General features: G+C 44.9%; 1 protein-coding gene across 5 annotated transcripts in view; it reads right to left on the bottom strand.

The window, feature by feature from the left end:
* LOC115482206 (uncharacterized protein C12orf81-like) overlaps positions 1 to 9745 on the bottom strand; it is a 31093-nt gene extending 21348 nt beyond the window's left edge. For 2 of the 5 annotated variants that reach the window (XM_030221822.1, XM_030221824.1), the window contains exon 1: positions 9112 to 9511. The gene's annotated coding sequence lies outside the window, so the exon portion shown is untranslated. Of the gene's footprint in view, positions 1 to 2591; positions 2658 to 5944; positions 6016 to 9111; positions 9512 to 9592 lie in introns of those variants that run through there. The other 3 variants (XM_030221825.1, XM_030221826.1, XM_030221827.1) reach the window with 3 other exon arrangements.
* Positions 9746 to 17618: the final 7873 nt, after the last annotated feature.

The following is a 17618-nucleotide window of genomic DNA, read 5'->3' as shown; positions in this document are numbered from 1 at the left end:
TACAGCGCTGCGTACATCTAGTAGCACTATAGAAATGATAAGTAGTAGTAGTAGTCTTTGGGATTCCTGAATCTTGCTACTCTTTGGGATTCTGCCCAGAATCTTGCTTCTCTTTGTTCTTAGCCCTTATTTGTCCTGTTTGACTGTCTTGATCAGATTGTAAGCTCTGTCGAGCAGGGACTGTCTCTTCATGTTCAAGTGTACAGCGCTGCGTACATCTAGTAGCGCTACAGGAATGATAAGTAGTAGTAGTAGAAATCATTTTTCAGATCTTCTGTGGAGAGACTGAAGGATGTTGGGACACGTGATGGAGTTGCTAAAGATATGTCTGAAAGACTCACTGTAACACATTGGATTCAATAAATTATTTTACAGGGATAGAGTTAAAACTTATACCCCAAGAACAATTAACCTTAAAATCACAACAGACTAGTGTATTGGTCCACCGTCCACTGTCCACCCATAAATAGGTTTTATATCTGTGCCCAGAAACAGAGCAGTGTCATATACGCAGAGCCCAGTGAAGTTATAATCACATTCCCCGCCCCCCACCCCACCCATGTAAACACAAATGAGGCTAGAAATCAGTGGGAAGTAGGACAGGCCAACAAGTCAACATCTTCAGTCAATAAGTGCAAACCCCCATAAGTTCTATGTTTCTTCATCTTTTTTTCCCCTCCATTCTCTTCATAAAGAGCAAAGCAGCTGTGTGCTTGGCCTGGGTTTCTTTCCTCATTTATTCATTTTCACTATGTTGACTACTACTACTACTTATCACTTCTATAGTGCTACAAGGCATACACAGCGCTGTACACCATACAAGAAAAGACAGTCCCTGCTCAAAGAGCTCACAATCTAAATACAGGCAGACATAACAACTAAGAGGTAAGGGAATTAAAGAGATGGGAATAAAAGGTACAGGGCAAGTGAGTAGTGGTTGGGAGTCAAAAGCAAGTGAGTAGTGGTTAGGAGTCAAAAGCAGCGTTAAAGAGGTGGGCTTTTAGCCTGGACTTGAAAATGGCCAAAGACGGGGCTAGACGTACAGGCTCGGGAAGTCTATCCAGGTGTGAGGTGCAGCGAGATAAAAGGAACGGAGTCTGGAGTTAGCAGTAGAGGAGAAGGGGACAGGCAAGAGAGATTTACCCACAGAATGGAGTACCGAGGGGGGGGGGGGGCGTAGGAGGGAGAGCACAAGAGGTGGGAGAGGTACTGGGGAGCGGCAGAGTGAATGCACTTATAGGTTAACAAAAGTAGGGAACCACAACTTAGCCCTTATCACCAGGACAAGCTCATGTTGGCACCAGGCCACATAGGGCAGGCAGAGCCTACTTACTGTTAACCTAGTGTATCTGTGGACTCATAGATCCAGTTTCATGGGGGGGGGGGGGGGGGGAAGAGAAGAACTATTCATAGATAGAGTGGGGTAGCATCAGGTCCAGCATAGCTGTCCAGCACACACCTGCCCAACTTAGGTTTCAAGTTATGGTTGCTATTTTATAGCAGTGGGAAGAGGATTCTCTATATCTCCATGCATGCAATGTGGTAAAGCCAGCACTGGCTGAGCTGTCTCTGGTGACCTGGATCAATCTGGTAACTCTGCTCAGGCTACCTCTTGGCTTAGCATTACCTAGTAAATCTGTTACATCATTTTTATTTGAGGAAGAGACAAGGTATTCGCCACCAAGGCTCTCTTTAGTTCCAAAGCCAACACCATGACTGCATAGAGATCTACCATGGCAAATCTGGATCATGGATGATATCCCAGTCAGTGAGGCATTGCAGCTATAAATTTGTCCTTTTACATTACATTACAACTACATTTATACCCCACATTTATCAACAAAGTTCAATGTGGATTACGGTGAGAGAAACCAATAAAATTAAAAATCCTGGAGCCATTATTCAGAACATGGGAGGTAGCTGGGCTGCCTCACGCGGTCAGCGCTGAGTCTGGGTGACGGGCGTTGAATATCTGGGTGTTTAACTGGCCAAACCAATATTCAGGGGCTGGCTGGTTAAGTTTAAACCAGGCAAAGAAATCCAGCTATTTTTGTGGCCTAATTTGGCTACCAAACTTAGCTGGTGATGTGCCGAATATTAGCAGGTATCCGGTTATAGAGCACCGATATAACCAGCTATCCGCCAAGAACTAACCGGCAATATTCAGCTGGAGATAACCGGCTATCTCCTGCTGAATATTGCCAGTTAAGCGCCATTTAACCAACCAGGAGCCGTTCCTGGCCGGGTTAAATGATTTTAAATATCAGGCGGCTGGGAATTAAGAAAATAACATTTTAATTGTAACAATTTAATCTCCTAGATATCAATGAAAAAAGATCCATGTTTAGTTTCTTCCTAATCATACTGGCGAAAAATTCCAGATCTTCGTAGACTGGTAAGAGATTGAAAGAGTGTCAACACGTCTACATTTAACATGGTCAACAGAGGGGAACTTTAGCTTAAACAGATGATTAGAATGGAGGCTATTGGCAGATGAAGATAAAAGACAGTAGTGGCCCACATGGACTTGGGGGGGGGGGGGGGGGGAAGGAAAAAGTACTTTGCATTATGCCGGTGCTGTTCTGAAATACCTCATGGGCTGGTGAATGGCGATGTCCCAAAGAGTCCGTTCTGACTTGTCCAATAGGATGCACTTTTCATGCGGGGCTCAGGAGTTCCTGCTGATATAACTCCATGTCTCTTGCACTTCACTCCACTGAAATCTGGTTAGGAGTGAGACAGACTCCGGTGGAATGAAGGACAACAGAAGCCATGGACGGTTTCGTAGAGCCAAGAGCTGCAATGTCTCATTGCCATACTTAAATGAAAGAGTGCATAATTCCTAAAACCTAGCAAGAAAAATAATACCACAGCGTTGCAGATAATGGTTTATCTTTAATTATCATTTAAAGCAGGTGGTAGTACACTGTCGGGTGCTAAAGATAAAGAGAGATGTTGATGTATTACACAAATTTACCATATCTCAGTCAGCTTATTCTGCTTCAACCTGTGAATTGTCTTTTGATGGCTATGAGCTCCTGAAGCCCATTAGAAGCTGTCTGTCATTTCGTTGGACCAGTGATTCTCAGTCTTAGCACAGACAGTCAAAAGGGATAGGATTGGATTGTAAATCTCTGAGCTGCATTCGATTCAAGCTGATTGAGTGGTCTGGCCCTGTGTCTGTCTCTACAAAATTAGGGGATCTTTACGAAGGAGCAGTTGCGTTTTTAGCGCATGCAAATGCTAGAGACGCCACAGGAATACATGGGAGTCTCTAGCATTTAGCACACGCTTATTTCAGCGTGCCCTAAAAACGCTAGCACGCCTTTCTAAAAGGCCCACCAATGAGCTGTAGTGAAATGCATGGTGGTAGCTGAATGTTTATTACTGTGATATTGTGACGAATGAATTTTGTTTTAATTGTAAACATCTTGAATGGGTTTGGCCAATAAAGGGTCTATAAACAGTGTTTTAATAAATAAATTAAGTTGTCTCACAGCATCCAAAGCTTGGGATCTTGATTGCTCCTATATCCTTCAGCACTGGGCAGGGACAGTAACCTTTTTGCTGGAGGTGACTGCATTTACAGGAGAGTTGGGTACATCATGTAGCTCAAAGGTGATGGAACCCCAGCAAAATACAGACTGATGTAGCTGACGTGGAGAGCTAGCATTGCAGATACCTCTCCCCCCCTAAAAAAATATGTATACATTTCTACTGATAAACAGAAAACTGAAACTGAAACAAATATTGTCCCTAGCTTTAAAACACCATGAAATGCAAAACTATGAGCTTGTATATTTGCATTGCTGCATGTGTTTCCTTTCACTCTCCCACATTGATATTGCCGGTTAGGGTAAATGGTCAAAACTCTGATGTCTGTTTCTGAATATTATCAAGGTAACGTTTTTTTTTGAGAGGCTTTTTTCATATATCACTCATAATTGCAGAATGGAAATAGCAAGTAAAGCGACATAAATTATGTTATCACCATCTACCTAGATAAACCCTGAGACTAGAGCCAGTCGGCTCTGGATTTAGACAATAGGGTTGATCTGGACTTGGGTTTACTGCATTCCCTATTAAAGGACAGACAAGACCCAGCATTTAGTGGAGAAAACCCAGGAATGACTCAACCCTGTTGGGACAATTCTGGAGCCAGTTGGCAACCCTACCCTGAGAGTTGACCCTCTTCTGGCTTTTGGCATCCATTGCTATCTACGGACTTGGAGGTCCTGCCTTTCTTCAACAAGTCCATTGAACAAGGATTCCTAAACTTCTCGGTAGTGTGGCCCTGTTTTTAAATCTTGCAAATTTAATGAGTCCAGACAATCAACAAATTAGCAGGGGAGGGGGGTTCCACTCTCAAAATCCAAACATCCTCACTCTAGCCAACCTTCTCTTGAATCTCATTCACCCCTCCAGATTTATCCCTGTCCCTCCCCCCCCCCCCCCCCACACACACACACATTTTATTGGACTCACATCCTTTCTCCTCCCTCTCCCTCAGGTTCATCTCTCCACCAGCTCAGTCTTTCATACACACTGCTCTCAGGTTCATCCATCTTCTTCCTTCCACCAGACTCATCACTTATCTTACCAAGCTCCAAGATCATCTCTAGGTTAACATGGGCTCAGGAGCCCATTATCACGTCTCTTCCCTGCACAAGAAAGATAACTGGAGGCTTAGCAGTCCAGATATAACATCCACCACCTTCTGTCCAGCACCAGTATTCCTACACCCTTCCTGTGACAGCCTCTTGCTTGTCCCTCCAGCAGCTATGAAGCCTCTTCACCTCTCCCAACGATAATGCTGTCTCTTCTCCCCTTCCCCGTGACAGCCATGCTACACTCTCCCCACCACTCTTGATGCCTCCTCCTCTTGCACAGATCGGGGAGGGGGGAATTCCATAACATAGACACTAGCAGTTACACACCTGTTAGTGCATTAATGTTTAGAATAATGGCTTGGGTACACCCATGCACATAAAGCCAAAATTCTGCCTAGGTGCTATTTTGCAAACACCTACTCAGCTTCCATAGCATGCATTTGCAAGGGGAAGTATATGCATGGGTGTGGCTCAGATGATGCTTGATTTTGCTGTGCACCATCAAAAGTGCAGACAGAAGGAAAGAGGAGGAATGGGGACACAGAATTACTGGAGGCAATGTGAGGCAACAGTGACTTGCCTGCTGGCACAGTCGGAGTTTGTGCAAGATGAAATTGGCTAGTCCTAGGAGACCTCTGGCTCATAATTTTCACCATCTTAATCACCAAACCCTCTTCCCCATACATGGCAAAGCACAAGGCCCCAGTTTGCCATTAAGCCGTAAGTCAAACGAACGGTGGAGGTTTCCTTGCTCAACCCAGTCCTTAGGGACACCTAGACAGTCAGAGTTTCAGGATATCCACAATGAATATGCATGAGATAAATTTGCCTACACTCCCTCTATGGTATGTACACTCTATCTCATTGCATATTCATTGTGGATATCTTGAAAACCAAAGTGGGTAGTGGTTGAGACCCCCGCTCTAAAGCCAAGCACAAAGCTTCAAAAATAACGAGACCCCTCCTGATACTGCAGTTATATTTTGTAACTTTTTTTTAAATCTAATCTGATTTCAGCAACACCTGTTAAAGCTATTTTTTAAAAATAAGATTCCTTTGTTGTGGGGGGGGAGGAGGGATGGAGTGGTCACAGCACGAATGGATGGGCTACACTGAAAGACATGGAATAGGCATAGAGGATCCCTAGAGGGGAAACGTCACACCAGGAATGAAACAGGGTGGACTAGATGAGCCTTCGGTTCCTCATCTGCCCTCATCCGTATTTCTGTATGGATGCCTCTACCTAGGAGACACAAAATTTTACCCCTACGCTTTTTCTTCGCCCTCTAACTTACCAAGTCTAAGTTTTTTTGGACCTGAGATCTTCCCTCTACCGAGCTGCCTCTTCCCATGCATCTGCTCAGACTTGTCCCAGGCTCCCAGGCAGAGACAAAGAGCACACCTGTCCATCAGGAATTCTTCTGTGTGATCCAAGCTTGCCTGAAATCTGGTTTCTCCCTCCCCTCTATTGCTGGGCAAGTCCTGACGAGCTGCTGGAGAATAAACAGCTTGTCAGGGGCTGGGCAGCTTGGGAACACACACACACACAAAAAAGAAAATGCCAGAGGGGGGAAATACCCTCAGATACTCATGCTAGCTTTTCCCAGCATGAACTGTTGAACTTGGATATATGGGCAGATGAAGTCTCAGGATTCTGTATCTCTTTTCCCCATAGGAACAGAAATGAAAATTAAAACCCCCAGGGCTATTAGGTCATTGGTGTCTTTTAAGTGAAGTAAACAGTTGGTGCTCTAAGGAGTATTGAGGAGGTGATGAAATGTTAGCAGATAGTGTGCATTTTTGGTCCATTTCAGTGTATGAATACAATCCTTAAGAAGTATCAGTTTAAGTTTGTGAAACTGGCATCTTTATGGTATATGGTATAGGAGTGGAGGAGTGGCCTAGTGGTTAGGGTGGTGGACTTTGGTCCTGGGGAACTGAGGAACTGAGTTCGATTCCCACTTCAGGCACAGGCAGCTCCTCCACTGTTGCTACTATTGGAGATTCTACATGGAATGTTGCTATTCCATGTAGAAGGCTGCGCAGGCTTCTGTTTCTGTGAGTCTGACGTCCTGCACGTATGTGCAGGACGTCAGACTCACAGAAGCAGAAGCCTGTGCGGCCACACTGGTGATCTGCAAGGGCCGACTTCTACATGGAATATTGCTAGTGGGATAGCAACATTCCATGTCGAATCTCAAATAGTAGCAACAGTGGAGGAGTGGCCTAGTGGTTAGGGTGGCGGACTTTGGTCCTGGGGAACTGAGGAATGGAGTTCGATTTCCACTTCAGGCACAGGCAGCTCCTTGTGACTCTGGGCAAGTCACTTAACCCTCCATTGCCCCATGTAAGCCGCATTGAGCCTGCCATGAGTGAGAAAGCGTGGGGTACAAATGTAACAAAAATAAAATAGATACTATTGGAGATTCTACATGGAATGTTGCTACTATTGGAGATTCTACATGGAATGTTGCTACTATTGGGGATTCTACATGGAATGTTGCTATTCTCTTGTGACTCTGGGTGCAAGTCCCTTAACCCTCCATTGCCCCATGTAAGCTGTATGTGAGCCGGCACATGGAGTGGGAAAGCACGGGGTACAAATGTAACAAGAAATAAATAACCAATAACACTGGTTAATCTAAACTCACTGATGTAGTTATTGTACATAACACATTACATTACATTACCAGATGAGTTTGACCTGAAGTATACAGTAGTTATCATGAAAAGATCAAATTACAACTGTCTTAACTTTACCCGTGACCTTGCAAGAACGCCAGAGGTGGCAGGAGCACAGACCTCTGGCGAATGGATTTGCAAACTACAGTTAACTATGCAAAGCAAAGATTGTCATATCTTCAGTCGGCCCTTGTGATACTCTGTCTATAAATTTATTACTGTTATATAAACTTAGGGAAGTGATTTCTCTTTTATCCGCCTTCAAGTGGTGACAGTCAGAAACCTGCTCCCTCTATCTGTCCTTTCCAAACATTTCTGAACTTCTCTTGCTTACTGTACCTGTAACGAGCATGCAAGCTAAACTGTAATACGAAATGATGTACATAAATACACACCAATCTAATCAACTTTCCAGTGCCCAGTCAAGACTTCATTGTGAAGAATGAGAGGGATATCAATTAGATTTAAATATTAATTTCAACTAAAGTTATGCAAATACACGAATACAGACTCTTTTTGCATCATCCTTCCCTTACATCAGTCCGAAATATTGGAATGTTCTACTGAAACAACTTAAGGAGCTCGCCAACCACCAACTGTTCAAGAAGTCCTTAAAGACGTTCTTACTCGTCAAGGCTTACTCCACTGGCAACTTCAATGCTTAGCCTCTCCCACTTGCCGTCGCTTCACCCCTGTCATCTACCCTGTGTTATCCCCTGTTCCTACCCCTCCTGTCACTTTCTGGTTCTGGGCCATCATTGTCCTGTTTTGTATCCTGATATATTGTAAGCCACATTGCGCCTACTCATGTGGGTAAATGTGGAGTAGAAATGTACTAAAATAAATAAATAAATACGCAAATGGAAACAAGGCAGAATGGTCTAGTAAGTGGAATTTGTAGACCAGAAGGTCATGGCGCTTTGACCTTGCTGGAGTTCTAATCCCCGCAGGTCCCATTTATTCTCTGAGCTTGGTTTGCTTTCAATTTTCCACCTTTTATTATTATCAGCGAGTTGCTTCCTTTCCACCCACATGGTCCTTATCATGCATGGCCCTTCCAGTCCAGGAAACCTGGACAGACTGGACTGCACTCAAGGAATTTAAGTTATTTTTTTTTTTTTTAAGTGCCTGACTCGGCTCCTACTAGCCAGTTCTGAATAACCCTCAAGCCCCATAGCGTGTTTGCTGCTCAATGAGTTTGCATTTTGAGCACATCGCCAGAGTTAAACCTCAAGTGCTATCATAAAATGGATAACCCAGAAAATCAAATCCTGACTCTCTTTGGTCCAGTGTTTGAGAGTAAAAGAAAGAGTTCATATCCCGCGGTAGCAGAGTTATGCCGAATCAATTAACTCCATGGAAAGCATTATCCTGTACAGTGGCTCTAAAGCCATAGTTCTAGCTGAAATCGTTCCCACTGCAAGCAGATCTGATGTGAAGAACTCTTACACACTTCAAGAAGTAGATATTACAGTCACTCACCCCGTGCTCCTGACAGGGTCATCATACAATTAAAACCAGGCTGGTAAATACATAAGAACAAGTTATTAAAGTATTCAGTTACTGTAATTTTCACCCTCTTAGAATAATCTGTAGCCAGTCTGCAGAAGTTAATTTTCCCTACGTGATATTTAAAATGCTTTCTCATGGAATGTTGATTGCATTTCCCAAAAATGTCTCTTTTTTTTTTTTTTTTTGCTCTCCACCTTTGTCTTTGTCTTCCACCAGCAAACCCTCCTTTTCAAAGTCCTTTGGCTAACAGTTAACTTCATCTCCCTATGACTCAGTTCTTACCCAAGGAATTGAAAAATATACTCACCTTACTTTTCAAAAGCTTCCCCAGAGCTTTAGGCGCATATAAAGTTTTGAGGCTGTCCCATCCCATAGCGTAGCTGAAATGTGATCTAAGCCAAAAGAAATATTAAATAATTACATGATAGGAAATTAAAAGCACACTGAAGAACCATGATTAAGTAAACTTAAATAATGCGTGTACAAAAAAAAAATAATTAAAAAAAACAACAACAACAACACACACATCGGAAAACTGTTTTGTTAAACAGCCACATGGATTACAAGCTACAAGAGAGAGGGATTTCAGCTTAAAGCAAATTAATAGAAAGCAAGAACCAAAAAATTCCAACATAAAAGCAGAAAAAAAAGAATGCAAACGTTCAAACTTTGGGGAGGGGAAATGAGAAAGGAGATTTAAAAGACTGGGAAAGTTCTGCCCCTTTAAAGGTGGCCTCCCTGGAGTCTCTGTCTTTATTTACACACCTATGCAGGAGGGATCACTTTACCTGCAGCAGCCGGCCAATCAGGAGCAGGGATTTCCTCCAAGGCACCGCCTTCCAGAGCAGGGCATTCTTCAGGGTGTGATGAATGCATATCTGAGGGGAAACCTCATCTTTTGGAAGGCTAGTAAAAAGTCATTTAGAGAATATCTCTTCTAATCCTGCAAATGATGGACGGTGTGGAGGGACTGGGAAGGGAAGGGCTTGGCCCACTCTTTTAAAGATTCAGCAGTTCAAATCTAGCCTGAGGTCTGAATGGAAATGAGCTTTAATTGCTGCTTTAGGTTACCTCTAGATAATAAAATGCCTTCAGCCAGCTACAACCTGGCTTCAGTGCTTTTCACTCCAGATCCCTTAACTAACTATAACACATCACTTACCCGGACTCTACTCAGAATGTATCTTCTACTGCTTGCAAAAACCAAAAAACAGCGAAGATGACACAGATGAGCAAAATAAAAACGAAAAAGGAAAAATAATAAAAACAGTGAAATAAGAAAAAGGAAAATGACAAAATATGTATTAAAAAAGGAAAACTCAAAAAATGGAAATATAACTGAAGTAAAAAAAATCAAAAAAGAAAGAAGAAAAATGGACGACAAGCAAAATGAATAAAAAAATAATGAATAGATTTATTGAGGTGATATGACTCGACACAGCTGTGTTTCGGCCCAACTGGCCTGCGTCAGGAGTCTGTTACACCATGTGTGTATTTTCTAGCAGTATAAATTCTTGTAGAGTATTCGATAGGACACACCTTAATGCAATAACACTATGCCTTTTAAAAAGGCTATGTGCATGGTTTAGGAACAATCGTTATGAAGAATTCTGGTACGAGAATTATATATATATCTCTCTCCACGAGAGAAATTCCAAAGCTGCTTGCGTTTGCTACTGACCAGACCACTTGTGTTTCCTGACTTCTTTGTAACACAAATTGTTTTCTCTACCCTGGATATGGAGATGCCATAACAGGTCTTTGTAAGCCACATTGAGCCTGCAAATAGGTGGGGAAAATGTGGGATACAAGTGCAATAAATAATCCCTAATGGATCGTATGATTTACAGATATTATACGATCCATATTTTTACTGTATTAAATGCTAATAGACAATTTATTTATCTTGTCTGTCAGCACCTCTGCTAGATTGCAAACTCCCGAAGTGGAGCAGACACTGCCTCTAATGTGACTGAATAGCCCCGCATGTGCTTGGCTCTGGAACCTACTAGGCCTTTGGTCATTTAACTGTATCACTGATTTCAGGAAGTCTGGTTTAAAGAAATGAGCAGGTGCATTCCAAGGATATACAGCTCAGGATTGCCCCTGGGGCTCCCTCTTGACCCATGAGGAAGTTGGGAGGAGGGGTAGCTTGGGCCTGGATTCCTGCAAGACTATTTCCTTGACTTTAAGGCTGGGATCACCCTACCCTCTCTGGTCTTGAGGGGGACCTGAGTCCCACCGGTTCGCCTCTGACCTCAAACTGAGCTGCAAATAAATACAACTGCCTCAGAATAAGCACAGTAGAAAGGGGGGGGGGATGGGAAAACTTTGGGGGGGGGGAGGGGGGGTTCAATGGAAGTTACCAATGAAACACTCCTGATGCTAGTTTTTTCCGATGAACTTTACAAAACCATGAAAAGACTGTGAATGCCAAAAACTTGTGGATTCTGTACAGGGGCTACTGCAGTGGTTCATACTTTTACCCTTCTCAAAGTGGCTCCCAAAGAATTTAGAAGTGAGTCACGTAGCAGACCATATCGCAAATGACCTTGCATTGGTCTGTGCTGGGTGTGTGACCTCATAACATAGGCAGGCTACACACACACCCTGGCCCAAGGTCCATGTACAGAAAACACACAATGATGAGCAAGAGGCAAACTTTAGAAACAATGGGACAACCTCCTTTGAAGCACCCGAGCCTTGAGTTTGGTGTTGTAGCGGGAGGTGGTGGAGAGGAAAACGGTAACAGAATTCAAACATGCGTGGCCTAAACATAAAGGAATCCTGCTCAGAAGGAAGGGATCCCCAGAAGCTTAGCCGGTGGTGGGAGGCGGGGCTGGTGGTTGGGAGGTGGGGATAGTGCTGGGCAGACTTATACGGTCTGTGCCAGAGCCGGTGGTGGGAGGCGGGGCTGGTGGTTGGGAGGCGGGGATAGTGCTGGGCAGACTTGCACGGTCTGTGCCGGAGCCGGTGGTGGAGGCGGGGCAGGGATAGTGCTGGGCAGACTTATATGGTCTGTGCCTTGAAAAAGACAGGTACAAATCAAGGTAAGGTATACACAAAAAATGGCACATGTGAGTTTATCTTGTTGGGCAGACTGGATGGACCGTGCAGGTCTTTTTCTGCTGTCATCTACTATGTTACTATGTTTCTCCTTGACATGCTTTTCCAGTAAGGGAGCATGACTCACTAGTACATGCACAGCCCGCCATACTTGCCTCTCCAGCTAGGCTGCAGTGTATGACTGTTTTTGCTTGCACCTCAATCTAGCAGTCCACCTGCGTTTAGAACCAGCTAGGTGATCATTCTGTCACCAGTGGGTGCACATGTCCTTGCCTCGAGCGGCCAATCTCCCTTTTCTCCTGCTGTTCCCTCACCTCTAGCAGTTTCTAGGCTCGGGTACCTCCACCACAATCCGGGGTTGTGAAGCATTCCCCGGGTCCCCCCTTCGCATCCCCAATAAATCCCTATTAAATGTGTCTCTCCAAGGCCTCTTGGAAGTCATTAATGAGTAGATCCTCCGTGACGCCTGAAAGATGAACCATGTCCTGTCAGTTTCCTAGGATGAGAGGGGAACCCAGTTGTGCCAGATATTCACTCTGCTGAGGTACTGCATCTACAGACCAATTGGGACAGTTCACCTTGGGATCACAATGTAGAATCCACTCCTTGAAGTCAGGGGATGATATTGGACCAGAGAAGCACAGTTCTGTCTAATAGGATGGACAACTCGAAAAGGTCACACCTTGTCATTGAGATGAGATGCCTGCAGGGTGTCATGCAGATGTCATTGCTTCCTAAGTGGCGAAGCAATGCATCTGGAGGGGGTGTAATGCCCAGCAAGGTCTTGCTGTAAGGGAGGAGCTGGTGTCATCTCATACCTGGGACCCCCAACCAAATGATGGATGTATTTCTAATGTCCGGTCCAAGGTAGGTGCCCGGGGGTTGGGCCAACAAGTGCTTGCTTGCATACAGGACATAAGAGTGGCCAATGCTCCGTACTAACCTTCGCTGCTCCTGAAGGCCTGGAAAACAAAGGAAGCAGTTAGAGATGTTGTGCTAGGCCCTCCTTCCCCGATGGTCTGACATAGGTCTGCTGATTTCCAATGGCCCAGTTTTTTAATAGCCTGAAAAGGGAGCCCATGCTGGGAGGTGCCAGTGGCTTCACCAATATAGTCTCTGGATCACTGCCCTGCCTCTTGGAGAGCCTTGCACAAAACTGCTGTGAACTGAAAGAGAGCCGGCATTTTGGTGCAGAAGGAAAGCCTGGCCTCCTGGTGATCAAACCGCCAAGTAAACCAGAGGTTAGGCAAGTAATCAGGTTCAGGACACCATGCAGGGTGACTGTGTGACCCTTTCCCTCCTGGTCTATTTTTGAACTGGCAATGTGGATATAGATCATTTCTTGTGTGATGGAGATGTTGCCCAGATGCAGTCCACCTCTGGCATTCATTTTGGATTGCATAGTCAACTCTCCAATGTACAAGCTGCAAAAAGGCCAGTGTGAATGCGACCCTGAACAATCGTGCCTCATATGCAGTAGTACACACTTTTCCAAGCACCAGCCACAGTAGTGCAGCAGTTCATGGGTGATGGGGCGCCGGCCATCAGGTGGGGTTGAGACGCATCTGGGCCATCCTTTCAGTAATGTCTTAATCAGGAAATTGGCTTGTGGGTTGCCCCATCCTGAAGTTTGGCAAAGAAGATGAAACCCGTGAAGTATGAGGTGACCACTGTCCTGGTGATGCCTCTTTTAAATGCATCTATGATGTTGCAAGCTATGAGATGATCTGGAACCGTCCCATTTTCTCATCCCTGATGCCGCGGATAGACACAGACCTGGTGAAAGGCCTTTCCAATAAGCATGCCATGTAGAATGTGCTGAAGAGCTGGTGATCAGCAGGTCCACTGTGGATTTCCCAGTTGCCATAGGTCATTGGGTACCGGGGTGGGATCTTCATCCGTTGACAGTGCAAGCTGTTGAAAGAGTGAAAAACTGAAATCACGGAGAGAGAATCTGCAATGCAATTGTCTACTCCCGGCACGTGTTTTGCTCCGGCAGTCAGTTAATTTGCAGGTAATGGAGTACAAAAACCCAGATGAGCTCAGCGACACATGGGCAAGCGTGCTGTTGGCTTGTTAATGGGTCTCCACCACAGCCGCATTATCCAACCATAGGATGGCTTTTTTGTTTGCCAGTCTATTGCCCCAGATGTGCAAGGCGGAGACTATGGGGAATAGTTCAAGGAAGGTGATGTTACTGGTGAGTCCCGACTCGATCCACTGTTACAGCCCAGAGCCCGCAAACCATGCTCCATTGCAGTATGCTCCACACCTTGTCGTGCCCTCTGTGCTGGTGAAGAGGTTGAGGTCAATGCTTGACATTGCCTCTAACTGAATTGAAGCTTTCCAATTAAAGTCCCATAGGAAGTTCAGTCAGATTCGCAGATCCTTCTTTATGGGTAAGGTAACCCGCACGTGGTGGTGCTTGCATGTTATGCCCCCCCGTGGCTCTTGCCAATCTGTGGGCAAATACCCTGCCCATTGGGATGACTCGGCAGGTGAAATTCAGTGAGCCTATGAGGGACTGCATCTGGTGTAGCATGAGCATGCAGTCCCTCATAGCATTCAGTGTCGAAGAAAAACTTGTTACCGTAACAGACCCAAACAGCGGAATGCAGTCTGGGTGAATAGGAAGGAGACGGTATGCTGATTCAATATCCGCTTTTGCTATGAGGACTCCATGTGCTGCCCCTTACAGTAATTCTGCTCTTGTGGGCTGTTGCTTTTGTTCCCCTGTCACCTGTTCACATGTCTCTTCATGTTGGGTGGCTGGTGATGGTCCATGGTTTCTTGCATCGTCTGGTATGCTCCGTGCTTGGGTACTATGGGAGCAGTGAGCTGGAAATATATCATGCTTATTCATTAGGATAATGAACGCTTTTGTATACAGGGCAGGGGTGCTCAATGTCGGTCCTCGAGGTACACAACACAGTCGAGTTTTCAGGATTTCCCCAATGAATATCCATGAGATCTATTTGCCTACACTGTCTCCATTGTAGGCAAATAGATATCATGCATATTCATTGTGGAAATCCTGAGGACCGACACTGAGCACTACTGATATAGGGTTTCCTAGACCTAGCAATGTGGCCAATAAGAATGTCTGTTTGGCTTGACTGAGTTTTGACAGAAAATTATCAGCCTGTTTGATAGATCATAGAAATAGGAGTTGATACATCTGGGTCAGGAGGTCCACAATTCTGGTTGCATTATAGGATCTGCTGTCCTAGAGTCCTGTCTAAACTACTTGCAGGCATGTGCATGTATGTGACTACATGTGCTGTGGGAGCTTTCATTTTACAAATATAAAAGTGGAAAAAACGCACAGGGAAGTACAAACACACATGTGAATTGTGAAATACCAAGTTATCTAAAAACATATATCAGCTATTTTGCAAACCTATGAGGGGCATAATCGAACGGGGCGCCCAAGTTTTCATGAGGGCGTCCTTGCAGGATGGCCCCGTAAAGGGGCGTGGCAACCCGTATCATTGAGACAAGATGGGCGTCCATCTTTCGGTTTGATAATACAGTCGGGGACGCCCAAATCATGAAATTTAGGTCGACCAAAGAGATGGTCATCCTTAGGTCGCTTTTGAGATGGTTGTCTCTGGTTTTTTGGCGATAATGGAAACCGAGGACGCCCATCTCAAAAACGACCAAATCCAAGCCATTTGGTTATGAGGAGCCAGCATTCATAGTACACTGGTCCCTTGACATGCCAGGACACCAACCGGGCACCCTAGGGGTAACTGCAGTGGACTTCAGAAAAAGGTCCCAGGTGCATAGCTCCCTTACTTGGGTGCTGAGCCCCGAACCCCCCCCCCCCAAACCCCCAACTGTACACCACTGCCATAGCCCTTAGGGATGAAGGGGGCCACCTACATGTGGGTACAGTGGGTTTATGGTGGGTTTTGGAGGGCTTACATTTACCACCACAAGTGTAACAGGTAGGGGGGGATGGGCCTGGGTCCACCTGCCTGAAGTACACTGCACACACTACAACTGCTCCAGGGACCTGCATACTGCTGCGATTGACCTGAGTATGGCATTTGAGGCTGGCAAAAAAGTATTTTTAAAGATTTTTTTTTGAGGGTGGGAGGGGGTTAGTGACACTGAGTGAATAAGGGGAGGTCATCCCGATTCCCTCCAGTGGTCATCTGGTCAGTTTGGCACTTTTTGATGCTTGGTCATGAAAAAAAATGGACCAAGTAAAGTCGGCCAAGTGTTCGTCAGGAACACTCTTCTTTTTTCCATTATCGGCCGAGGACGCCCATCTCCTAAGGACACCCCAGTCCTGCCTTTGCTACACTCAACACGCCCCCGTGAACTTTGGTCGTCCCTGTGTCGGAAATTAGTTGAAGGCGCCCAAAATCAGCTTTTGATTATGCCGATTTGGGCGACCTTGCGAGAAGGACGCCCATCTCCTGATTAGTGTCGGAAAATGGGTGCCCTTCTTTTTCGAAAATTCACCTTTGTGTGTGTCAATGCCACTAATTAGAGTGAATGCCACTAATTTATTCTTATTGTACACAGCCTTGAGTGAATTCTTTCAAAAAGGTGGTAAAGAAATCCTAATAAATAAATAAGACACAGAGGCTACAACCAATATTGAATCCTAATTGAAAGGGAAAATAAAGAATGGGAGATCATTGGGTAAATCCTGAAAACTCGACTGGGTTGCAGCCTTCGAGGACCGAGGTTGTCCACCCCTGGCCTGACTGCAAGGGGGCATATTCGTGAGCAGGACATGGGTGTGTTTCCCAGGTACACATGTAGTTTATACAATACTATAAACTATGCATGTCACTTGTCACACTACTTTGTTATGGCGTAAGAGGACACGCCTACACTTTGGCGTGCCAATGCTGAACTTGTACTGGTACTCTAGAGCAGAATCTGGGCACCAAGATGCCATTATAGATTTGGCACTGAGCACACAGCATTGAAGATTGTAAGCTCTGTGAGCAGGGACTGTCTTTTCATGTTCAAGTGTACAGCGCTGCATATGTAGCGCTATAGAAATAATAAGTAGTAGTAGTAGCTTTGGGATTCCACACGGAATCTTGCTAGTCTTTGGGATTCCGCCAGACTCTTGCTACTCTTTGGGATTCCGGAATCTTGCTACCCTTTGGGATTCCAGAATCTGCTGCTCTTTGGAATTCTGTATGGAATCTTGCTGTTCTTTGGGATTCCGAATCTTGCTATTCTTTGGGATTCCGAAATCTTGCTACTTTGGGATTCTGAAATCTTGCTACTCTTTGTCCTTATCCCTTATTTGTCTGTCCTGATTAGATTGTAAGCTCTGTCGAGCAGGGACTGTCTCTTCATGTTCAAGTGTACAGCGCTGCGTACGTCTAGTAGTGCTATAGAAATGATAAGTAGTAAGTGCCTAGATTGAGGTACCAATGTATAGAATTGCGGCCTAAGACTTCTTTGGTATCTGGCACAATACTGGCTTTCTAACATTGGGTTTTAGAAATGTCTGCAATATACACATATAAATACCAGTATTGTGCATGTAAATCATGACTAGAGCTTCTAAAGTGATGGCCTATAGTTATAGCTTACCTCTGGCTAAAATAACCAGGGTTGGGGGCATGACCAATCTCTGTACCATGATGGAACTTATGTGTGGTTTAGAAAGCTTGTCAGCTTTGACCTCTAAATTCATTCAATGAAATAGAATCAAGCTCTTTGCCAGCTGGAGACATCAAACACTGTCTGGGGCTGTGGTATTTTAAATTG

Source organism: Microcaecilia unicolor, chromosome 12 (assembly GCF_901765095.1).
Source record: "Microcaecilia unicolor chromosome 12, aMicUni1.1, whole genome shotgun sequence".
NCBI lineage: Eukaryota > Metazoa > Chordata > Amphibia > Gymnophiona > Siphonopidae > Microcaecilia > Microcaecilia unicolor.
The sequence above is the reverse complement of the archived record's forward strand: the minus strand, read 5'-3'. Positions and strand labels throughout refer to the sequence as shown.